At 36.9% G+C, this 25,682-nt stretch overlaps 2 long non-coding RNA genes across 2 annotated transcripts in view; one reads left to right on the top strand and one right to left on the bottom strand.

The window, feature by feature from the left end:
* The window catches only part of LOC147488742 (uncharacterized), an 11,036-nt gene extending 5,435 nt beyond the window's left edge, over positions 1-5,601 (bottom strand). Inside the window, exon 1 of the long non-coding RNA XR_015202688.1 lies at positions 3,578-5,601. This is a non-coding gene — a long non-coding RNA (uncharacterized LOC147488742). The remainder of the gene's footprint in view (positions 1-3,577) is intronic.
* Positions 266-25,682, top strand: LOC147488741 (uncharacterized). Its single transcript, XR_015202687.1, has 4 exons — positions 266-378; positions 631-912; positions 25,094-25,175; positions 25,331-25,682. It is a non-coding gene; the product is annotated as an uncharacterized LOC147488741 (long non-coding RNA).

Below are 25,682 nucleotides of genomic sequence, written 5' to 3'. Positions count from 1 at the left end.
TGCTCCATAAATCACAACGAAAAAAAACGGCACACAAATTCTCTAAATTCTTTTTCATCGTCATCCCAACTCTCCTCATCACTCTCTCACACACAAATTCTAATTCACAGATTATCTCAAACGTTTTTTCATCTTCGACCCAACTCTCCTCATCAGCCCTTTCGTTGGTATATTGGTCAAACGAACTCACAGAATAATAACCCGGAACAGACGCACTGTTTCGATAATTTTTTCATAAATAAACATTCTTTTATTCAATTTTTTCATATTCCACATTCTTTTCGTCTCTCTTCCTCTAAAACGCTACCAGTGAATAAACAAATACTCTATTCAAATTTGAGTCTCCCTCCTGCTCAAAGATTTTATTCATGGAAAAAGGTAAGTGAACTTCTTCAGAATAAAACTTTCTTTGTTGGAAATTACATTCAATTTTCTGATTTTAATTTGCAAGCAATCGCAGAAAAAAATTTCTTCTTCGCGAAGAGGTTCTCCCTCTTTTTTTCTTCCCTCCCATTTTTCTTTATCTTCTTCACCACCTTCATCTTCTAAATGATTTTGTATTTTTTGATAGAATGCCATATTAGAGTTCCTAATTTTGTTTTTGGGGTCTAATGACTTTGTCAAACACAGGTTGGCAAAAGGAATGCTTCATTACAATGTCACTTGAACTGCAATTATAGACCACTTTAAGGCATTGTTAGAAGAACTCAGTTTGGTAGGTTTCGTTCCTTTATGTACTTTTGATTGAGAGTGCGTACTCATGCTTTAGATTCCTGTGTTTCTACAGTTTATGACTTTGGTTTGGTACAATTTATTTTGCGATGCTCTATTCCATTCTACAGTTCGTCATATGTTTTCAATATTGAAAGCCCTACGAGTCTCATGCCAATAATGATGTCACTCACCATAATGGTAAGGTTCTATTTGATAACAATGAAGATAGTGTAAACTGTACATAATTTTGACGACTAATTTGACGTATATTTTCTTTAACCACCAGTTTTTCTCTCTTTTTTTTTCCCAAAATCTACTGTAGGAGAAGTAATTAGGAATTTATTCAAAAATAGTGCAAGCCACTAGGATTTTTCCATGTATTTGACTGGGCTGGTTGATAAAAGCCCAAAACTGTAGTTTTAACCCCTTAACAATAATACTTTTAGACAAATTATGCGAGTAATAAATAAGAGTTAATGTTAATTAGCTTTTATGTATTTCAGGCATTGAAGTCAATTATGTATAGAAATGTGCCACTTTGGCGAGATAAATGAGCAAGGATTGGTTGCTAAGAAGTTCTGTGATTAAAGGCCTACCTTCAAGAAGAAAAAGCCTTTGTAAAGCCCGGTTAAAAGCTAAAAAGTCAGAGTCAACGCGGGCAGAAACAGCACACAAAGTCAGCAGAACTTCCGAAGACCGTATCTTTGGACTCAGGCCTCGAATTGGGCGTACCTTATGTCAAAAGGACCGGCTCGAAAAGAGCTTTCCAATAGTCTAAATTTTGACACAATCAGAGGAGCAGAAGTGGACAAAATGTTTGTTGAAGTCAAACCCAGCTGAAAAAGGCCCTGTGGATTGAAGAAATTGGGCTTTAGGCTCGATTTTCCGTCCCAAAACATGGACCCTCAGCCCATGCACGAAAATGTGGATCTGGTCTCCGCCATTTCCATACACAAGACTTAGCTCTTAAGGATCAATTAGGTTAGGATAGCAGGTAGCCATTAAAGCTTAGTTTTAGATCTAGTTTTTCAAATAATTAATTAGTTGTTATTCTTGTTTTAATTTCAGTATTGAATGATTGTTATTTAGTTGTTAGATCAATAAAATATTTAGTTCTTGATAATCTAGTTTTGTTTTCCATTAATTATTAGCTTCAATTCTTAGATTTACTTATTTGTCACTATTAGTTTAAATCAATTATTGCATGAGTAGTTTCCATTTGAGTTTAAATAAGCAAAGTTTCAATCTTTTTATGATGACTTGTTTAATTGTATATGGAAATGATAGCATGATGATTCTAGGCTAAACCTCCATTAGAGGGGGTTGAAGAAGCCTTGATGAAGCTTGATTTGTGTTAGCGTTGAGTAGTCGTAATTTCCATTCCATTCTAGAAACGATTAGTTCACCATGAGAATGGATTTGATCGTTCACATGCTAGATGTTAGTTGGTAGAGATTACCATGAACAACTAGGGATTAGGAAGAACCAATTGTTCTGCGAAAGCAGTTCAATTTGGATTACGACGATTCGTCGTTAGTAAATTAAGTTGAGTTAAGGTGGAATTAATCCCCCCTAATTCCTTATCATAGATTCAACCCGTAGCATTTCGTAGTTGAATCCCATTATCTTGTTAGTATAAATTGCATCGTAGTATAATTCGTAAAACTCTCATTGACTTTGGTAAGATTGATAGTCGTAGAAAACCTTGAATGCTAAAGAACTAGGAGTGGAACGAATCTTCTATTCCAACTCTACTTCAATAGTATCGAGAGTAGAAAAACTTTGATAACATTAGACGTAAAATAGTTATAGTTTTACTTCCGTTTGATATTCATTATTTATTCGGAGTAGAATTATATTCAATTTTATCGTTTTATCAAATGGCCCCGCTGCCATCTTAGTTCACTTTAGTATTGTTTTCTTTAGAATTGTTAGTTTTCCAAAGTCTCATAACTCACCCACCCTTGTTTGATTCTCACTGTGGTTGTCCGTTTCAACACTGAAAATTTTCCTCGCAGAATTAAATGAAGCGCGACCCCCGCCCTGGGCAAGCTAAATTGGAGCGCCACCTGATAAGTACCCAAAATTGTGTTTTAAACCCCGCAGAGACATTACATTTGGGTCAATTATGTGTTTAATAAATGTAAATTAATTGTATTTTCATGTTTTCACAGGTTTCAACAGTCAACGATAAAATACACACAGAATCTGCGTTTTAACATGAAATACTGACCGAATAAAGCTTGGACTTGAAATCTTCATGATCGGCTCATTTAAAGCTCCAATCTGCCAAAGAAAGCTCATGGACTCGAGAACCATGAAACAAGTTGAAGAATCCAAACTTGAGTTCCCCGAGCTAGCCAAAGGAGTCATGTTTGGGGTCAAGACTTGGTCAAACCGACTTGTAACGATCAAAAATCGAGAAAGTTCAAATAGTGACATCTTCCGCCTCCTAACTCCGATTGAAGCATATGACCTATCAAAATGATCGGTCAGAAAAAACTACACAAACGGTATATTGCTTTTACAAAATGGACGTATGGTTTGAAATCAGAGATAAAGCCAAGCCAAGCACGCCACTATTCATCGAAGACGACGTAGATATTTTAGATTTTTATTATTTAACTTTTGTAAAGTCAAAAGATGAATAGTTCCAAATAGTGTCAAATAATGTTGAATAGTGTCAAATAGTGATTACTATTCCTTAAAGTCAAAAAAAGTTGAATAGTGATCAAATCTCGGTCGTTGGATCGATTTAGAATTCGATCACGAATCATCCATTCAACTATAAATAGAAGGGTCTAGTTTTAGTTTTTCTCATGGAATGGTTAGCATTCCATCGGTAGGAGTAGAAGTAGTTTACTTGCTTTCCTAGTGTAATGAAGAATTTAATTTCCAATTTTTAATTAAAATGTTTTAATTCAGTTTTATTTTCTTCATTAATTAGAATAAAACTTTAGTTATGTGATCTCGAGTGGAAACTCTTTGAAAGTGAAATTATATCCGTTTGGGGGTTAATAAAACTCATGTGAGGGAAAATCTTCGTTGTTGGTTTGGTAAGTTGTTTAGGAAGAACAACTAGACCTACATCCTATCCCAAAATGATAGTTGGTGTAGTGTCTAGTTAGGGATCAAAGTGATGAGCTTAAAGATAAGTCATTGCTTTGGTTCCATTTTTGCTAGCAAGACGTATGAGCTTAGAGATGAGTCATACATGTTAGGGATCAAGTTTTCTCCTATTAGACTTGTCTATGAGTTCTAGGAAGAATAAAATGAACTTATCGAACAACAAAACTTATTAAAATCATTGAGATGAAATATTTTGCAATTTTATTGAAATGTGAACGAAATGACAAACCCGACCGCTATTTTACAGTCAGATCAATGGCGCCGCTGCGTTTTCCGTAAAATTTGCAAAATAAATTAATTTGGTCACAACACTCCATAATCATTTCTATTCCCTCCACAATTTTTCATTTTCCTCTAACAATAATTCAAATTTAAATTTAAAAAAAAAAAAACCCCAAATCTGCCATTTTGTGGTTATGGGCCTACTTTTGGGCCTTTTCTTCTCCTAAAAAAAAAAAAAAAACGCACCCACTCTTTCTTCTCTTCTTCCCCTCTTTCTCTTCTTCTCTAACAAACTCCTTCTTCTTCTTCTACTAAACTAAACTTCATCTCGCCCCTAAATTTCCTTGTGTTTTCTTAAATTCTCTTCTCTTACCCATTAATTCCTTGCTACTCATCTATATTTCCTTTTGTTGAAGGTGCTGCTGCTGCAACTGGATTGGAGTTGGGTTGTTGCGATGGTAAATAACAAAGAAGACGGCAGACGGTACTGATTTCGGTTGCGAGTTGGAAGTCACGGTGGTTGGAAGGTGATGTTGGGCGATGAATGGAGGTCGAGGCTCAATATGAGTGAGTTGGGGATGGCTGATGTTGGTGGTGCTGTTTCGGTGGTGCTGTATGGGGTGACTCACGGTGGTTGGGTGTTGTTTTGAATGTCTGCTGCTGGTTGTGATGGTACGTCTGGAAACACTGGAGTGCGTCCTCTTGGAAGCGCTTCTGGATATTGGAGCAGACGATGAGAGCTTCGGCTTTGCTGCTCGGGTTTTCGAGTTTCTCCAGGGGAGACTTGAGCGCACTGTATGCTGCATCTCCCGATTCCGAGCACTGCTTCAAGAACGATTCCGACTCCATTCTTTTTCTTCTTCTTCTGGATACGAATGGAGTGTCGTGCTGATTGCTTGGTTATGTTCGGTGGTTATTTTTTGGCGAAGTGCTGGTGGTTGGGTTTGCTAGAGGTGATGGCTGTTTTGGTGGTGTAGGAACTGCCTAGTGCTCTACTGTTGGGCCTTGTCCTTCCGGCTGCGTACACCTGCCTTGTGGTTGCTATGATGATGGAAGTCATGAAACTAGTTGTGTTTGTTGAAGTTAGAGTGACGGTGATAATGTTGAGCAGGTGACCGAAGCAATACTAAAAGTCTACGTGGTAGTTGTGAGTGTTAATTTTGTGGTTGACCTATCCGAAGCAATTAAGATGAAAAAGAAATAATAATAAAAATGAAATAAAATAATAATAATAATATGTAAATAGTAAATAAATCAATAATAATATTGTGTGTGTGTTTAGGACTTACGCTTAAAAACCAAACGGACTTTGGACTAAATGATTTGGGGACTGCACCTAATGCCTAATCCCACATTTGATTGTGCCGAAAGCATATGGACTGTGGACACTGATTTCCATTTGCCCTAGCACCACACCTAAAAAAAAAATAAAAAAATTAATTACTTAAGTGTTAAATATTTAGTTATAGATTTTTTTTGGCTCATGTAAATAATTTAGTTGTTTGTTTATATTTTTGTAAATGTATTCGTGTAATCAAGCCCTCAAGGCAAATTCTCAGAACTTATTTGCCTTGTGCCTCATTTCACCTGGTGCATTGGGCTTCTATTTGTATGTAATAATTTTCTCGAATAATGGTGAGTGGCATTGACCCGAATCACAACAACGATCAATGACCACTCAAGTCATCTTCGACCCAAGTCGTGTAAAGCACAACTTGGGCAGTACGCTTATCTTTTATCTCTCCCTTGAATCTCCCCACAACGGGTTATATGCAATTTCCAAACATTTTAGGCTATTCAAAAAAAAAAAAAAAAAAAAAAAAAAAAAAAAAAAAAAAAAAAAAAAAAAAACAAAAACAAAAAAAATAAAATAAATAATCAATCTTAACCTATTTTGGAAATGATATGACAGCCTGTTTAGAATTAACGAGCATGATTAAAATTCATTTTTTAATGAATGCTTAATAACTTTGCCAAAATAATGAACTTTGAAAACATGCTTTTATATCGGGTATTTGAATATACTTTAAGGGAATCTCCTCCATGCTTAAATTTCCTACCATCTCGGTAACTCAAAATGTAGACATACCTAAAGCGTAACAAACTTTTACCCTTGCATACAAGAGATAAATCAATCATTTCCGTTATTGAGACCAATCTTTCAACCGAACATCTTCAAAATGCTAGTTGTCCTATTTTACAAATCTAAGCTTCATGAAGGACACTTTCTAATGCAATTTTTTCTCGACACAGGTATGTAAAAATACCATTTTTTTGGGGGTCCTCTCTAAACCCCCAAATCTTTCAACTATTACCTAATAGTTGATATAGAAATATGACACCCCGCCATCCCGCTTGGGGTGTGCATAGTCTAGGGGATCGACTTAAAAAGACCCAACATAAAGTCTTGAGTATCCGACTTTAAATGACTCATTTTCCGTTACATTCAAGTAACACCACAATAAGGTAACCAGCTCTTCTATTTGGAGAGATAGTTGTAAGCGTCGGTTCCTTCGTCCAAATAACTTCGTGTATTTCAATTTAGTACGATGGGTGGTAAGGTAATGTTTATCAACGACGCGAAGTTTATTTGTTCAACATATTAGCTTAATAATCAGATTTGCTAAATCATTCCACCATATGGGTGCGAATGATAAGGGTTTCTACAAACCAGCGAATGATAAGGGTTTCTACAAACCCTTATATTTGATAAAAGTCTTAGGAATCGACTATAAACCACCTAAATTATTATGTCTATATATGTGTGTGTATTTTTGTTGTTTTTCTTTATTGGTGTGCTATTTTCAATTTTCTTGTTGCATGCATGCTTTGTAATTTTGTTATAGAGATTCAAATTTAATTTTTGCTCACGTTTCTCGTAAATTTCTTTCCCTATCTCTCTTGATACTTTGAGGACAAAGCATCCATCCGTTTGGGGTGGGAGATAAACATTTTGCAAAAATTAGGAACTTTCAAGTTATTCATTTTTTCTTTCTTTCAAAAAAATAAAAATAAAAAAATTAGTTAGTCTTATTTAGTAATAAAGGTCTTGTTTCCTTTTATATGATGAAAATTGTCTAGAAATCTCACATTAGCATTAGAATTAGGATTGGTTCTTATAAACTTATGTTAATAATGCGACGCAAATAGTTTTTATATCTTTTCATGAATATTCATGCAATGAGTGTCAATGATCATATAGCAAGTAATTTTTGGGACCCATGGTTAGAATACTTAAATTCCAAATCCAGTTAGAATCTAGCCAAAAAGCCTCAACATAAGTGTATCCGAGTAATGACCCAAGGATGAAGCAATTTCGAAAGTAGAAAAAAAAATCACACGCCCATTTGCTTGATCACTATACCATATCCTAGGGCGAGAATTTAGGCATTTTTGGACCGATATAGCCAAATAAAAAATATATACAAACCCAAAAACTATATTTTCCCTAGTTTTCCCCCGTTGAGCCTTTATATTATCCATTTCATTTTTCAACCATTATTTCCTTACCCATATCCATATATGATGAGTTTGAGAAATATGATGAAGAGCATAAAAGAGAAGAGAAAGACCTATACAAATACTGAAAAAAATCGCTTTTATCGGTTAGCCGATTGATGAATCTAGTTAGGCTGTGTCAAAACCAAGAAAAAAATAAATTCCATGAAAGAAAAAAAATAAAAAATCAAAGTTATTAACTCCAAAAATAAAATCAAATGGAGTAGAAAAGCCAAAAAGGGCGAAGTATGGAACAGTTTTGAAACAGAAGAACACTAGGTTTTCTCCAAGAATTATTTGAAGACCATATTTTCTCTAACTCATTGTTTTGTTATCCCATGCATTCCTTCTAAACCACTTCCTAAGCCCCATAATACCTAATAAAAGTCCTCTAGCTCAATTAGGATAGGTTAGTGTGATAGTAAGTGGTAGACGTGATTGATCGACCTCGGCTTCCTTGGACGTCATTGAGAATGTGAGGAAACGTGTGCCCACCGCATTACCGGAGTAAGCAAAACTTGAGTGAAAAATATGAGAGAATTTGTGTTTCGACACATACCCGCGAGAACCTACTTAAGGACGCTCTCCAAAGGATCCGAAACGGCCCCCGCTTGTACATTTCATTGTAAAGTTCACTCAATACATATTCATATGTAGATGTTTTGATTATTGTACATTTATTAACGTAGGTTTCAAAGGAATTAATCTGCGTTCCCACTAGTGAGATGTATAGATATATAATATCTAATTTAGGGAACAAACCTTTGTTCTTGATGAAGTTGTAGTATAGGTGAAGTTTGTGGGTATCTTCTCTCGAAAACTCTCACGAGGCTAAAACTCATCCACTAGGGAATTCCTAGTGGTTTAAGGCCTTGTTGCATATGGTCAATGCAATCGCGACTCTGCTAAATGAGAATTAGCTTAGGACTACACATTTTGGCCACTTATCTATTTTAGTGTCTCTTCTTTGCTTGAGGACAAGCAAAGTCTTTGTTGGGGTGGTTGATAAGTACCCAAAATTGTGTTTTAAACCCCGCAGACATTACATTTGGGTCAATTATGTGTTTAATAAATGTAAATTAATTGTATTTTCATGTTTTCACGTGTTTCAACAAATAACGATAAAATACACATACGAATCTGGCGTTTTAAACATGAAATACCGAATAAAGCTTGGACTTGAAATCTTGATGTCGACTCATTTAAAGCTCCAATCTGCCCGGCAAAGCTCATGGACTCGAGAGAACCATGAAACAAGTTGAAGAATCCAAACTTGAGTTCCCGAAGCTAGCCAAAGGAGTCATGTTTGGGTCAAGACTTGGTCAAACCGACTTGTAACAAATCAAAATCGAGAAAGTTCAAATAGTGATCTTCCGCCTCCTAACTCCGATTGAAGCATATGACCTATCAAAATGATCGCGAAAAACTCTACACAACGGTATATTGCTTTTACAAAATGGACATATGGTTTGAAATCGAGATAAAGCCAAGCACGCCACTATTCATCGAAGACGACGAGATATTTTAGATTTTTATTATTTAACTTTTGTAAAGTCAAAAGATGAATAGTTCCAAATAGTGTCAAATAATGTTGAATAGTGTCAAATAGTGATTACTATTCCTTAAAGTCAAAAAAGTTGAATAGTGATCAAATCTCGGTCGTTGGATCATTTAGAGATTCGATCACGACCGGCCCATTCAACTATAAATAGAAGGGTTTAGTTTTAGTTTTTCTCATGGAATGGTTAGCATTCCATCGGTAGGAGAGTAGAGTAGTTTACTGCTTTCCTAGTGTAATGAAGAATTTAATTTCCAATTTTTAATTAAAATGTTTTAATTCAGTTTTATTTTCTCATTAATTAGAATAAAACTTTAGTTATGTGATCTCGAGGCGGAAACTCCGCCTGAAAGTGAGAATTATATCCGTTTGGGGGGGGGGGTTAATAAAACTCATGTGAGGGAAAATCTTCATTGTTGGTTTGGTAAGTTGTTTAGGAAGAACAACTAGGCCTACATCCTATCCCAAAATGATAGTTGGTGTAGTGTCTAGTTAGGGATCAAAGTGATGAGCTTAGAGATAAGTCATTGCTTTGGTTCCACTTGCTAGCATGTATGAGCTTAGAGATGAGTCATACATGTTAGGGATCAAGTTTTCTTCTATTAGACTTGTCTATGAGTTCTAGGAAGAATAAAATGAACTTATCGAACAACAAAACTTATTAAAATCATTGAGATGAAATATTTTGCAATTTTATTGAAATGTAAACGAAATGACAAACCTGACCGCTGTTTTACAGTCAGGTATGTGAGGAAACGTGTGCCCACTGCACACTGGAGTAAGCAAAACTTGAGTGAAAAATATGAGAGAATTTGTGTTTCGACACATACCTGTGAGAACCTACTTAAGGACGCTCTCCAAAGGATCCAGAAACGGCCCTGCTTGTACATTTCATTGTAAAGTTCACTGAATACATATTCATATGTAGATGTTTTGATTATTGTACATTTATTAACGTAGGTTTCAAAGGAATTAATCTGCTTTCCCCACTAGTGAGATGTATAGATATATAATATCTAATTTAGGGAACAAACCTTTGTTACTGAGTCGTTGTAGTATAGGTGAAGTTTGTGGGTATCTTCTCTAGAAAACTCTCACGAGGCTAAAACTCGTCCACTAGGGAATTCCTAGTGGTTTAAGGCCTTGTTGCATATGGTCAATGCAATCGCACTCTGCGAAATGAGAATTAGCTTAGGACTATACATTTTTGGCCACTTATCTATTTTAGTGTCTCTTCTTTGCTTGAGGACAAGCAAAGTGCTGTTTGGGGGTAGTGTGATAAGCACCCAAAAGTGTATTATGAAACCCCATTGAGACATATAAATTTGGTTCATTATGTGTCTAATAATCATGAAATAAATATGTTTTCATACTTTTGCGGTATTTGCAAGAAACATGGAAATATTGGTTAAACCTCGCAATAAAGCACGAGGAACGAAGTATATATGAATTCTCCCAAATCCACGTTAGAAGCATCAAACTTCCAAAGCTCCTACCTCTCGAACCAGGACTCGAATGTGACAAGAGAGCTGCTTTAGACAATCGCATGCATGAACTCTACGATAGGCGGAAGTTGTAAAAGCCCCAAAATATTTGGATCACATCGATCGCACATGGACCCACTATCTTGGGGCCACAAGATTGGATGAGTCATCAATCATGGAGCATGTCAAGACAAAGATAACAAATTATTGGTGCAAAGTTGACACCTTGCATGTAATAAATTAGATTAGGTGTTAATAGTGAAAAAAAGGCAAGGTGTCACTTTGTTTTAATGTGGTAGATAAAAATGAATCAATGTGGTTTGATAATTCACGTGGGAGGAAATGAGATTTCTCTCAAATGGAGAAGAAATTAGACAAATGTGGGGACACTCCAATTACTCCCTTGACTTATTTTCCTCACATGACATTATTTTAGTTCCTTAGTGAAAATGAGAAGTAAGTTTTTATTATTAAAAAAAAAAAGCTTGTAATAGTTTTAATGGAGGAACACTTGTTCTTCTAAAAAATATAGAAGTGAGTTGGTTGTTGATATGATATTTCTCTCTCTCTCTCTCTCTCTCTCTCTCTCTCTCTCTTTCTCTCTTTTTTTTTTAGTTCTTAAATCCTTCCTTGTCCCAAGGATCATGAGCTAACTTCCCTTTGGGGGTTAGTCTAACTCATGTGAGGGTAAACCAATTGTTGGTTTTGGTAGGTTTAGGAAGAACAACTAACTCTACATCCTACCCCAAAATGGTAGTTGGTGTAGAGTTGAGTTAGAAATCAAGCAATGAGCTTAGAGATAAGTCATTGTTTGGTTTCACTTGCTAGCATGTATGAGCTCTTTAGTGAGCCATGCATGCTAGGGATCAAATCTATTTTTCCGTTAGGGACTTGTCTATGAGTCTAGGAAGAATCAAAACCTATTTCAAATCAACACTAATGATAGCTTCACATGAGGAGGATTAACTCTCCAATTTCTCTTTCAAATTTCCATTTCGGTATTAAGTGCATGTTTTCATTTTAATGTTTTTATTAATAGGAAGGAAAAATCTAGCATTAATAATTACTCCTTACTCTTTAGTTCCCTTATTGTAAATTCCAATTTGTAGTCGTTCTAAGCTTTAGTTTAGTTCGAATCTTTATTCCAACTCTACGAAACGAAGATCGTGAGTAAGGAACCTTGATTGCTTTTTCACCAATTTAGAGAGTTCAAAACTCTAAGTAGTGTCCAAGCATATATCACCACCCGCGCCCAAACGCCTGGAACTCGACTTTTTGGCTGAGCGTGACCCGCGCCTTGCCAAGGAAAAACACGAGTGCCCCCGCATGAAGGCGCTGGACCTTGAGTTTTTCCGAAACGAATTCGCCTACCAAAGGCTAACTTTGAGCGACCAAAACGCTGGAACTCCAGCTTGACCTAAGCGCCACCTGCGCCCTCTACTGAAACTACCCGATTTCCACATGTTTGTTTCACATTTCCATTTCTTCATAGTTTTCATTGTTCTAACTTGTTATACACACTAAGTACGCGTATACAAGACGTTATTCATAAGCGAAGCAAGGAGGCATCAGGCATTCTTTTCTTCCACACCTCGCATCTCCTGTTAGAGGTTCATACTAGCATATCAAGATTGTTTGGAGTGTTGTTGTGTTTCGTTAAGATTGGCTTAGCCTTGCATCAGATTAAGGTCAGGCCGAAGAAAAACGCCTAACGTAATCAATCCGTAACGTCAACAAACACGCCTTTCTAGTATACCACTCAGTACACCTCTAGCTAATATACCACACACACCACCTGAAGTAATGGCTGAAGAAAGAGAGTCTCCTCTCTTTGACTTTTACAAAGCCTTGAACAATAGCCCTAAATCTTGCATCGTTCTCTTAGACCCAGTGGGGGATTTCCGAATCCCCCCAAATATATTTAATTTGTTACCCGTTTTTCATGGGTTAGACCATGAAAAGCCTTATCAGCACATGCGTAGGATTGACTAAGTCCTTACTACATTCCACCATCATACAGTTGGTGTTGAACAAATTAAACTGAGAATTTCCCTTCACTTTAGCCGATAAGGCGGCGTCTTGGTTAACTGCCCAAACGCCAAATTCTGTGGACTCGTGGGCTAAACTTGTTCAACTGTTTATGGAACATTTTTACCCACCACTGAAGACCGATGAAATGCTTTCCAAGATTCATTTATTTCGACAAAATCCTCATGAATCATTTTCAGAGGCTTGGAATCGTTTCACCGATCTACTTATAGAATGTCCACACCATAACCTCGCGAAAGACATGCTAGTTCGTGCATTTTTCAAGGGACTGTTACACCACCACAAGGAGGTGCTTGACATAATGAATGGGGTAGTTTCCTAAGTAAAGGAGCCTCGAGGGCTTATAAATTTTAAAAGATCAAACTAAAGCGTAATAATAACTGGGGTAGTGACGATTTCTCCCGTTCCGCTAGTTCTTCTACAACAGTTAAAGCCGCCGGTATGTTTGAGATGAAACCCGATCCGGAACTTAAAATTTTAATCGAATCTCTAACTAAAAAGGTAGAGGTTATTTCTGTTCAACAATAGCCTATTTCAGTCATGAATGTCAACTCCAATCCATGTAATTTCTGTTTGAGTCCAGAGCATCCCGACTCCTATTGTCCTTTTGCCTATGAACAACAACAATCACAACAAGATAATGTTTGTTCCATTAATAGCGAACCTAACACAGCTTGGCGACAACTTCGGTTGGCAAAATAATCAACAACCTCCAAGGTTGTTTAACCCAAATGTTAGGCCAACAAACAATTACAACCAAGGTCTACCAAGGCAAGGACAAAGTCAGGGTAATTATAATTATAACAACCAAGCTCAACCACGACAAGGACAAGGTCAGGGTAATTATAATAATTATAACAATAATAATTATAATACTAATAGAGGTATCGTTCTGGTAAATAATAACTACCAAAATCCACCCGTTAATAATCAATGTGACATAGTTCCTGTCACACAACCAGTAGCAAATACTACTCCACAACCGGATTGTTTTGATACCTTTATACAATCTCAACAACAGATTTTACAAGCTATCCAACTTTCCTTATAGCAGTTAGCTCAAGAGAAAGTACAACCCAAAGGTGTGTTTCCAGGACAAGCGATACCTAATCCTAAAACACCAAACACAGCCTTTGAGAAAAACGGTAATACTAGTAACGAAAATGCAAACGTAGGTGAGATAAATTCCATCACCACTCTCCGTTCTGGCAGAGTGGTTGATAACAAAGTAACTATGTCTATAGTTACCCCACCAGTAATCCCTACACTGGATATCAAACTAGATACCGAAATAATAACTGAAGATCCTACCCTAGAAGGTACCGGTTAAACCACGCTAAAGAAACGAGAAAAACAAGGTTAACCATCCTGTTGATCCATATGCTAAATATAGAGAGAAACCATCATTTCCTCAGAAATTAGCTATGTTAAACAAGGATACAAATTTTGAAGAGATTAGGGAAGTTTTTAAAAATCTAACAATAAACTTACCTTTTCTTGAAGCGATTAAAAAGATACCTCACCATGCTAAGTTTCTTAAAAAGTTGTGCACTACTAGGCATAAGACAAAGATTCCTAAAGACGTCTTTTTAACTGAACAGTTTCCAACTTTAACGGAACACAATAGAATCATTAAGTATAAGGACCCCGGTCGTCCTACTGTACAATGCACCTTAGGGGATACTCACACGACCACTACTTTATTAGACCTCGGGGCGAGTGTTAACTTACTCAGCTCCCTTATTATTTATATAAACAAATATGCCTACAGGAAATGCAACCTACAACAATGACGTTGCAATTAGCTGATAGGTCTATCAAGTATCCTAAGGGTGTAGTGGAAAACGTGTTGGTTAAGGTTCAGGATTTCTACTATCCTGGGAATTTTGTTATCCTCGATATAGAAGTCACTAACGATTCTGTTCCAATCATTTTAGGGCGTCTTTTCTTGTCAACTGCCAATGCGCTTATAAACTGCCGCGATGGGTTGATGTCCTTGTCCTTTGGCCATCTTTCTGTTGAGGTCAATATTTTTAAAACAATCAAACAGTTTCCTGATATGAATATCAATGGAGAGGTTAGCATGATCGAGAGCTTAGCTCATGATTTTTTCAAAACCACATTTCTAGATGACCAGATGCACAAATTCCTTTCCTTTGGAAGCTCAAACTTCAACAAGGACTCCTTGGACGTAGATGAAATTGAGGAAGAGTTCCTTCAACTCTTTTGCAACTCTTCCCTGCCACCTCGCGAGTCCCACCCTGCCAACATCCATTTATCCCTTGACGTTATGATAGAAGATGAATTTTTCACCCTCTATCCCAATGATTCTTTTGACCCACCTATTGAGGAATGTTTGGCATATCTAAAGGCTTCTAATGATCTAGACCTGAGAGCTCTAGCTGACACTCATTCATCTTCCATCACCAATTTTCCCCACTTTCCACCTTTTCAACAGAACCTGGAGTTTGCGCTTGATACTTTTATTTCTTCTGTACTTAATGATTTTCTAAATCCTCTTAATACAAGAATAATTCCCAAGGGAAAGGCACTTGACACCTTCATTTTCAGAATTGAGACAGTTCCCACCTACACCATGAATGAGTTTTGTGCCGAACCCACATTCTCATTTCTTCCATTCCTTATGTTTTAAATTCATCCATATCCACCATATCTTCCACAAACATCCATTTTCTCACAATCATTCACTTGGACACTCTCTCGTTCAAAGATGAAAAAGAAGGTGCATGCGCGGTTACGTTCTAGATCCATCAGACTTCGCTTTCATTTCAATAAGTTGCGTCGTAGAGACTCTTGGTGCTTGATTCTGTTTGGGGGTGCATTCCATGTTATTTATTTATGGAAAGACCCCCAACTCTTTAGGTTGTTGATATATGGAAAACTGAAGGATATATATATATATATATATATATATCCAGTTATTTGTTAAAGTCTCGAGTATCTGACTATAAACGATTCATTTTGTTGTTTGGTGTACTTCCTTACAATTCCATATATTGATAATTACACCACTCAGGTAAACGGGCCCTCCCTATGAAGTGTGTGGCTGTAAGTATCGGATCCTAAGTCCACGTTAAATATAATTCACATTTTCCACTCTTGCATGTTTTCTCGGATTTTGAGTCATATTCCTCTATGGTGTGAATTATGCTTTTATTGCTTTCTTGTTTTTCTTATATTAAATCTTATTCATAAAAAATAATAATAAAAATAAAAATTGTTAAAATCATAAAAATAGTAATTTAGGAAGTCTCGGGAATCTGACTTTAAAAGACCCGCTTTCAAAACAAATTTTCTAAACTTCGTTGCCAAAAATTTGTTTGGGGGTGGGGTGTTTGTTTTCTGAACTGGATTGTTCAACTTGCCATTTGTGTTGCTTAGACTGTTTAATCGTATTTCGACTCGAGTTGACATTCTCTATGAAATTAGATTTCATTCGTTCGCATAACTTACGTTATGCACGCACTTTGAGACATTTTCCATCTTCTTATATGTCATCCACCATCAGAATAGAGTGTTTTACGGATCATTGGATCTCTCCTGGTCAATTCCATAGCTCATTCGCAAAAATTGGATCGGTAACGAAGCGGCAATTTTAGTTTTAAGTTGTGCGAAAACTCGACAAAAATCGAAAAATCAAATTGGGCTTGGGCCCAAACTCGCGCGCACGTGCCACACACGTGCGTCCATTTCCTTCACACCAACAGTTCGCGATTCCATCTCCCACCACCGCCATTAACAAGCTTTAAGCCCTAACCAAATTAATAAAAAAAAAAAAAAAAACTAACTTAGCCCACACCCAAGTTCATTCCCAAAACATATTTTCTTCTCCAAATCATTCCCCCACCAATTTACCCCACCAAAAACATTAGAAAAATTTGAAGAATCAACAAAATTTGAACTGCCACGCCACCCATGCGCCACCACCATCGTTTTTTTTTGTAAGGTTGTTTCACCTTGTTTCCTACACCTTCTACAAACCCTCAAATCCTTTCAAAACTTTCAATGGCTCTAAGACGAAGAATTTTACCGGAACAAGCTTTTACGGCCGACCGCTTCGCGCCGTTTTATGGTGACGAGATGATTAGGAGGAATTGGAATAGATTGTGGTACTCGATAGATGATTTCTACCATGAAGATTTGGTCCAACAATTTTATAGGACGAAGGAGTTGGATGAGAATAGGATTTTTGTTAAGGTTGCCAGGACGCGGAGAAAATTATCAAGAGAGAAGTTGGCTGAGATTGTAGGCATTACGCCTGCACGCCACCTTGAAGCCACCGTGCAGGAATCCCAGTATACTTGAGTTCCTGCTTTGATGAAAGATACTCTCATGGAGGGTCAATACAATCCGAATTCTCATTGTGCTCGACAGTCATCGCTGCGAACCAACCAACTAGCTGTAGCTCAGTGGATTGGTAAGAACGTCATTGGGAAGGAGAAAGTGAACGACATCAGTTTGACATGTCTGCACGTTATCTGGATATTGCAAGAGAAGAGGTATGAATTCTGTATCCTCGAGTTTTTGATAAATATGATTAGAGGAGTTGAGAAGAGTATTGCACCATTTCCTGCTTTAATTACGAAGATAATGTTATCTTGGGGAACCAAGAACTGAGCGGACTATATACGAGATAGGCAAATTAAAATTCGAATGAAACAAAATACCCTTCAGACGAATTTTGAAATGCTCAACAAGAGCCAGTCGGATCTCCATTATAGCATGGAGATAGCCCTACAGCATCAAGTTGCGCATTATACAGAGATGAAGGCAGAGATGGAAGCACAGTGCCTGTTCCGAGTAGAGATTCTATGACGCATGCCACCCTTGGAGGTTTCTGTTTCAGATGAGTCTGAGAGGCATGAGCGTCGTCGTCAAAGGACGGATGGCTCGGGCCCTTCTTCATCTCAGGCCCCATCTTCATCCCAGGCCCAATCTTCATCTCAGGGTCCATCTTCATCACGTGACTAGGTTTTCTAAAAATATGTGGTTTCGATATTATTTAGTTGTTTTTATTGTTTTTCTTAGTTCGGATATTAAGTTTTTTAAATTCCGTAGTTAAATTTAAATTCGCTAGTTAATTGTATTTGAATTTCATTTTTAATATAATATGGTTCTTTTCAAATTGTGCATTGTTTTTATTGTTAATCCCACCTTCCCAATTTGTTTAGAGGTGGTATTATTTACTCTAACATGATTTGTTATATGATCCTCCATTTTATAAGTTGTTTTGGAGTGAGGGTTGAGAATATTACCGATATGGGCATTGCTATGAATAGATATTGTGGTAGGATGAAATCTCGATGAGTTAGGCAGTTTCTATCCTAAATTCAATCTAAAAGATATTAGGATTGTTTTAGAATCAAGAATATGAGTTGTTTCCGTTTTCGGTTTTGGAAATTTTTTGTTTCCGGCAATTGCCTTAAAGCTTTTTGGCAACTTCCCGATTCGTTTTAGCAACTGAAAACCTATAAAAACTTCATTCATTCTACACTCATAACCCACACTACACCTAACATTCATCTCTCACCTTTCACTCCCACGTTTCCCATTTTTCTTCTCCATTTTAGCAACTTAGTAGCTCGGAGCGCTCCTGCGCCCCAGTGGAGCGCCGCCACCTGCGCCTAGGCACTGTCAATCATAATTTCATCAGAGCGTGACCCGCGCCCTACCAGTTTTCATCCTGAGCGCGACCCGCGCCCATCCCAGGCAAAAAGTGAACGCGCCCTGCGCCCAAGTGCCTGGAACTCGAAATTCTTCGAAGCGCACCCCATGGGCACAGGAAAAAAAAAATCTGATTTTTTGTGGGTTGTTCCAGGATCATTTGCAGCTATTCCAGTGAGTTTATTAGGGATAACATTCCCTCGTATCATGCCGGAATAGTCTTTTGAAGATTTGTTCCAAAGTGACACCTATGGTGCGTGGTTTCGCGAAGTGATCATTCTAGCAGGCTGGGAGCCACTATTGGTAAGTCCTGATGAACTTTATTCTCCCGCACTTACATCTTATTTTTATGATAATTGTAAGTTCTTTGATAGACCAGATGGAGAACAAGTGTTCTCCATCACCATTGGGGAAGAACCAATGGAAATTTCCAGGTTCTTGCTAGCCTTTGTGCTTGGACTTGCTATGTCGGCCGAAATACAAGACTCATGGGCCTATTTGGTAGATAATATGTACATGTATAACTATGATGATTTGCATGAGCATTACAGGGCAGGAATCTTTAGGATAGAGGACCAAGGGGATTATAACGTCGCCCTTGGTAGGCACTGTTATGAACGTGGGCACTGTTATGTTTTGGATCATGCTAAACATTAGAGGGGAATGGCGTTATTCTTCTGTGAATGACGAAACTTGTGATATTTTCCTTGCTTTAGCTAGGGGATGTACACTATGATATTCCCCAGACCCTAATGTCTAGTTTAGCCCGAGCCCATAGCAAGAGGCATGAGTACCTTCTTATGCCTATTTTAATTTGCCGTATAATGCTATGTTTCTTCCCTATTTTTTATGCCCGTTTCACAGATTAGGTTGGGGTCGACATTGTGAGACCCACCAATTGTATTATTCGATCATTCCGTGCAATGACTTGGCAAGGGCGGAGGATACAACCTCATCAGGTTGTGCCTTACACCCCATCCTACCAAGTGGCGCTTGACAGGTTAGCTATAGTTAGGGATGTCCAAATGGGTACCCGACCCGGCCCAAACACGACTTTTCAGGTTTTGAACGGGTATCAAGTTATCCAAACCCGGACCGGTTTTCAGCGGGTCGGGTTTGGAGTCGGGTATTTTGTTGAGAAGTTTGACCAAATCCTATCCTAACCCTATATTTCGGGTACCCATCGGGCTTGGGTTCGGGTTTCGGGTAGGATAAAGCCCGGTATAAATGAAGAAATAAGACAATAAGAAACTTTATTTGAAATATATATTTACATTTTATTCCTTCTTTGGCTATCCACCAATCCTTCAAACAAAATAAAACTTCTAATGAACTTAGAAGTAATTATCACCTATACTTGGACATAATTATTTGATATTATTTAAAAATAGATAGACTCGGAATGAACTATAGACACATGATCACGTGTAATTACTGAAAAAATTGGAAATCCTGATATAATTTTTTTTCATAATCCAATATATTAAATAACTTATAATTGTAAACATTAATGAGATCATAATCCAAATATTTATCTAACTCATTCTTTTATATGAGATTAGTAGTATGCAATTGAAACCGGATTTGGGGTTCGATTTCGGTCCGGGTTCGGTTTCAGGTTTTTTAGCCCTTTTGACGGGTTTAGGGCTAAATTATCGGGTCGGGCTCGGGTCAGTCTGGGTTTAGAGAGTGTGACCAAACCCTACCCTATGTATTTCAGTTTGGGTTCGGGTTCGGGTTTTGTCGGGTTCGGACAGGGTTCGGTGCGGGTATTTTGTTCGGGTTTTGGGCGGGATTCGGGTTTCGGGCAAGATGGACATCCCTAGCTATAGTAGACGATAAGTGGCGTGAAGCCTGGAAAATTACCATGGTGTGGCAGGATGCGAAGGAACCTCATTTCTTTATTAAGGATGAGGAGGAAAATGATTAAACGGGAGTTAAGGTTAGTTTTTATTTCAGTTAGTGATTGCTTATGTCCCAAACAATTTATTTCTCATTAACCCCATAACGGGTGGAACTCTTATCGAGTTGCGTCAGCTTTTCTTTTCTATACTAGTATGTTTAACCTTGTTTTGCTGATGTTCCTTTATTTCACACGTTTTCATGGTATTTCTCTACCCTATTTATTTAAATACTTTGAGGACAAAGCATGCTTCTTGTTTGGAGGGGGGCATAGAAACACGTGTAATTAAGACATCTGTTAGGATATAGATTTGTATAATATGCACTTGTTTTTTATAGTTAAAAATTCAAAAATTTAAAAAAAAAATATTAATAAAAAGTTTATGCTATACACTTAGGAATATTGGTATTGTTTTTCTTCTCTAGGCCCCTGATAATCTAAAAATCTCACGTAGCTTTCGCATTATAATAGTTTTTAGAAACTTAGGTTAATATGTAGGTAATAATCCTTGCATCTATCTATAAATATGTTACATGAGTATCTATGATTGTTGGCAGTAAGTTTATGAAATCTAGGCTAGAGTACTTATTCTACAAATCCTGTGAGAATATAGCCTAAAGCCTTATATGAGTGAACATTTGAGAAATGACACAAGGGAGAAGTAAAATCTGGATAGAGAAATCACACGTCCACTTGCTTGATCACTATACCATATCCTAAGCGAGAATTTAAGCCCTCTTTGGATCGATATAGCTAGAAATCCAAACCTATGAATTATTTCCACTAGTCGCCCCTCTGAGCCTTTCTTTAGCCTTTCATAAACCGCAAATCCTTTACCCTGTTACAAAACAAAACAAAATAAAAAAATCAACCTACCCATTCATTGAATAAGTCTGAGAATAGAGATGAAGAATAGAAAAGAGAAAGACCTTTGAAATCAAGAATTTGTTAGTCGCTTTAGATAAGAAAATGAAGTTTCCATCCAAATAAATAAATAAAAGAAAATAAAGAGTTAGAACTCCAAAAATAGAATCAAAGTAGTCAAAAGCCAAAGGAAAAGAAAAATATGGCTAAGGATGGAAACAAAGTGTAGAAGCAAAAGTAAAGAACAAGGTTTTCTCTAGTTACATAATATGAAGACTTTATTATCTCAGACTTGTCCTTTTTGTATATCCATTTCCTTCATTCTTAAACCATCTCCTAATCCCCACAACACCTAATAAAGACCTCTAGCTCAATTAGGAATAGGTTAGTGTGATAGTAAGTGGCAGATGTGTTTGATCGACTCCGGCTTCCTTGTGTGTCATTGAGTTTGTAAGGTAAAGTGTGCCCACTGCACACTAGAGTAGCAAAACTTGAGCTGAAAAATCAAAGTGGTTTTTGTCTTGACATTTATGTGAGGACCTACTTAAGGACGCTATTCCGAGTTTTCATAAACGGACCTGCTAGTATTACTCATTGTATATATGTTTATTCGTAGATGATTGATTATTATGCATATATTAGCTTAGGTTTCGACTTGATTATTCTGTATTCATTGCTAGTGAGATATATTGATAATTTAGACATAGATAAGGAAACAATAGTTTTATTTCTGAGTCGTTGTAGTATAGATGAAGTTTGTGAGTACCTTCACTGGAAATCTCTCATGAGACTATAACTCGTCCACTAAGGAATTCCTAGTGGTTTAAGGCCTTGTTATATATGGCCAATGCAATCGCACTCGGCGAAACGAGATTAGTTAGAACTCTATTTTTGGTCACTTATGCTAATTTCTCATATTTGCTTGAGGACAAGCAAAATACTGTTTGGGGGTGGTTTGATAAGAGCCCAAAACTGTAGTTTTAACCCCTTAACAAGAATACTTTTAGACCAATTATGCGAGTAATAAATAAGAGTTAATGCTAATTACGTGTTTTTATGTATTTCAGGCATTGAAGTCAATTATGTGCAGAAATATGCCACTTTTGCGAGATAAAGGAGCAAGGGTTGGTTGCTAAGAAGTTCTGTGATTAAAGGCCTAGATTCAAAGAGAAAAAGCCTTTGTAAATCCCGGTCAAAAGCTGAAAAGTCAGAGTCAACGCGGGCAGAAACAGCACACAAAGTCAGTAGAACTTCCGAAGACCGTATCTTTGGACTCAGGCCTCGGAATTAGGCGTACCTTATGTCAAAAGGACCAGCTCGAAAAGAGCTTTCCAATAGTCTAAATCTTGACCCAATCAGAGGAGCAGAAATGGACAAAAAGTCTGTTAAAGTCAAAGCCAGCTGAAAAAGGCCCTGTGGACTGAAGAAATTAGGCTTTGGGCTCGATTTTCCGTCCCAAAACATGGACCCTCAGCCCATGCACGAAAATGTGGATCTGGTCTCCGCCATTTCCATACACAAGACTTAGCTCTTAAGGATCAATTAGGTTAGGATAGCAGGTGATAAGAGACCAAAACTGTAGTTTTAACCCTATAACAGTCATACTTTTAGACCAATTATGTGAGTAATAATTAAGAGTTAACACTGATTACGTGTTTTTATGCATTTCAGGTTTCAAAGTCTATTATGTGCAGAAATGTGCCACTTTAGCGAGATAAAGGAGCTAAGGTCGGTTACTAAGGAGTTCCGTGACTAAAGGCCAAGATTCAAGAAGACCAAGCCTTTCTAAAGCCCGGTCAAAAGCTGAAAAAGTCGACGCTGGGCTGAAAAACAAAGACACAAGTCGTGAGAACTTCCAAAAGCCATATCTTTAGACTCAGACCTCGGAATTGGGCCTACCTTATGTCAAAACGACCGGCTCGGAAAGAGCTTTCCAATGGTTCAAGCATTGACCCAATCAGAGGAGCAAAAGTGGACGAAAAGTCTATTGAAGCCAACTGCAGCTGAAGAGGCCTTTTTGGACTGAAAGAATGGGGTTTTGGGCCTGATTCTCTGGCCCAAAACATGGCTCCAAGCCCATGCACGATTTTTGGATCTGAACATATAAAAGCCAAAGCTTAGCTCTTTGTTAATGGTAGATAGTTAGACCTAGATTAGAATTAGATTAGTTAGCCTCCATTAATGACTTTTAGAACTTAGTTTTAGAATTTCATTTCTTGTTTTAGATTAATTTCTTGAATCATTGAATATCATTCATTAGATAAATAAAATAGTTATTATTCTTGTCATTTCGATTTTTGTTATTTCAATCTATTTGATCTAGTTTTAATTATTGTTGGTTACCATTTCTTAGTTGTTAATTAGATTTTAATTATTATTTAAATTAGATTAGTAAATTTCGAATCTTGATATTATGTTTAGTTTAGATTCATATGGAAATGATTGCGGAATGATTTAAGGCTAAAACCTCCATTAGAGGGGTTGATGAAGCTTTGATGAAAACTTAGTGGTATAGTGTAGAAGCATTGTAGAATCTATTCCACTCTAGAAGGTCGTGATTCGCTATGAGAATGGGTGGACGACCTCACATGCTACTTAGTATTTGGTAGGAATGCCATGAACACTAGGGATTAGAACTCGAAATTCTTGCCGTAAGAACGTAAGAATCGAGATACAAGAATCTATGCTAGGTTATTAAGTTGGATTCGAGGTGGATTCAATTCCCCTCTAATCCTTTATCTAGATTCAAAAACAATCATATTTCCATAGCATTCGTAGTTTAAATTCAACATAATCAATTTCATATTGTATCGTAGTATAACACCCTTCGTAAAGCTCTCATTGACTTAAAGACCGATTAATTAGATTAGAAAACAATTCCATGCTAGAGCACTAGGAGTGGAACGAACTTCCTACTCCACTATATCTCATAGGATTGAGAGTAGAGAAATCTTTGATAAGCAATAGACACGCATAATTAGTTTTAGTTTTACTTGTGTTTGTAAGTTTCATCGCTTTATTTCGTATGTAAAACTATCAATTTTATCATTATCAGCAGGTAGCCATTAAAGCTTAGTTTTAGATCTAGTTTTTCAAACAATTAATTAGTTGTTATTCTTGTTTTAATTTCAGTATTGAATGATTGTTATTTAGTTGTTAGATCAATAAAATATTTAGTTCTTGATAATCTAGTTTCGTTTTCCATTAATTATTAGCTTCAATTCTTAGATTTACTTATTTGTCACTATTAGTTTAAATCAATTATTGCATGAGTAGTTTCCATTTGAGTTTAAATAAGCAAAGTTTCAATCTTTTTATGATGACTTGTTTAATTGTATATGGAAATGATAGCATGATGATTCTAGGCTAAACCTCCATTAGAGGGGGTTGAAGAAGCCTTGATGAAGCTTGATTTGTGTTAGCGCTGAGTAGTCGTAATTTCCATTCTATTCTAGAAACGATTAGTTCACCATGAGAATGGATTTGATCGTTCACATGCTAGATGTTAGTTGGTAGAGATTACCATGAACAACTAGGGATTAGGAAGAACCAATTGTTATCGCAAAGCGATTCAATTTGGATTACGACGATTCGTCGTTAGTAAATTAAGTCGAGTTAAGGTGGAATCAATCCCCCCTAATTCCTTATCATAGATTCAACCCGTAGCATTTCGTAGTTGAATCCCATTATCTTGTTAGTATAAATTGCATCGTAGTATAATTCGTAAAACTCTCATTGACTTTGGTAAGATTGATAGTCGTAGAAAACCTTGAATGCTAAAGAACTAGGAGTGGAACGAATCTTCTATTCCAACTCTACTTCAATAGTATCGAGAGTAGAAAAACTTTGATAACATTAGACGTAAAATAGTTATAGTTTTACTTGCGTTTTGAGACTTCATCGTTTATTCGTATGTTGAGTTATATTCAATTTTATCGTATTATCACTAGTAATAATTTGATTTTTGGCAAACTTTTTCTTATTCAGATTATTTTGCTTACTAGAAGGTCTGATGGAACGTGAGCTCTGTGTTTTCTTCTATAACAATCATTTCAGCACCATGTTCAAGGTTACTTATAGCTTATTGAGCTTTTGTGTTTGTCTTTAAACAATTATTATTGCTCTTTTGCAGCATACCGGCTATTGTTTCCATTGTTGATTTCTTTATTCTTCTTTTCTTCCTAACAGATATATGTGGTTTTGAAATGATGACTTTGCTTGCAGTTCAAGGGAGAACTTTATCTCCTTGCTACTGACCAAGGTTTCATAAACCAGCCTGATTTGGTATGGGAAAAGTTAAATGAGGTAATTTTGATACTATACTTCTGAGTCTGTTTTACATGTTGCAATTCTCAAAGACAGGGAGAAGGAACATAGTGACCCAGACAACGACCGCAGTTATGGATGGTAATTACTTCTATCTTATATCTCTAACCATGTTATTAATGGACTGTTTAAATTGCAACGGGCATGTCAAATGCCTACTACCTAATCAGAGTTTCAGCTTGGGGCCTTACAGTACACAGTTTTCAAGCTCCGTTTGTGCAGTATGAGGCTGGTTTTTGGCAATGTGGCA

This window comes from Coptis chinensis, chromosome 7, assembly GCF_015680905.1.
Source record: "Coptis chinensis isolate HL-2020 chromosome 7, ASM1568090v1, whole genome shotgun sequence".
In the NCBI taxonomy this organism is placed as follows: Eukaryota; Viridiplantae; Streptophyta; class Magnoliopsida; order Ranunculales; family Ranunculaceae; genus Coptis; species Coptis chinensis.
This window is presented reverse-complemented; position numbering and strand designations above follow the sequence as displayed.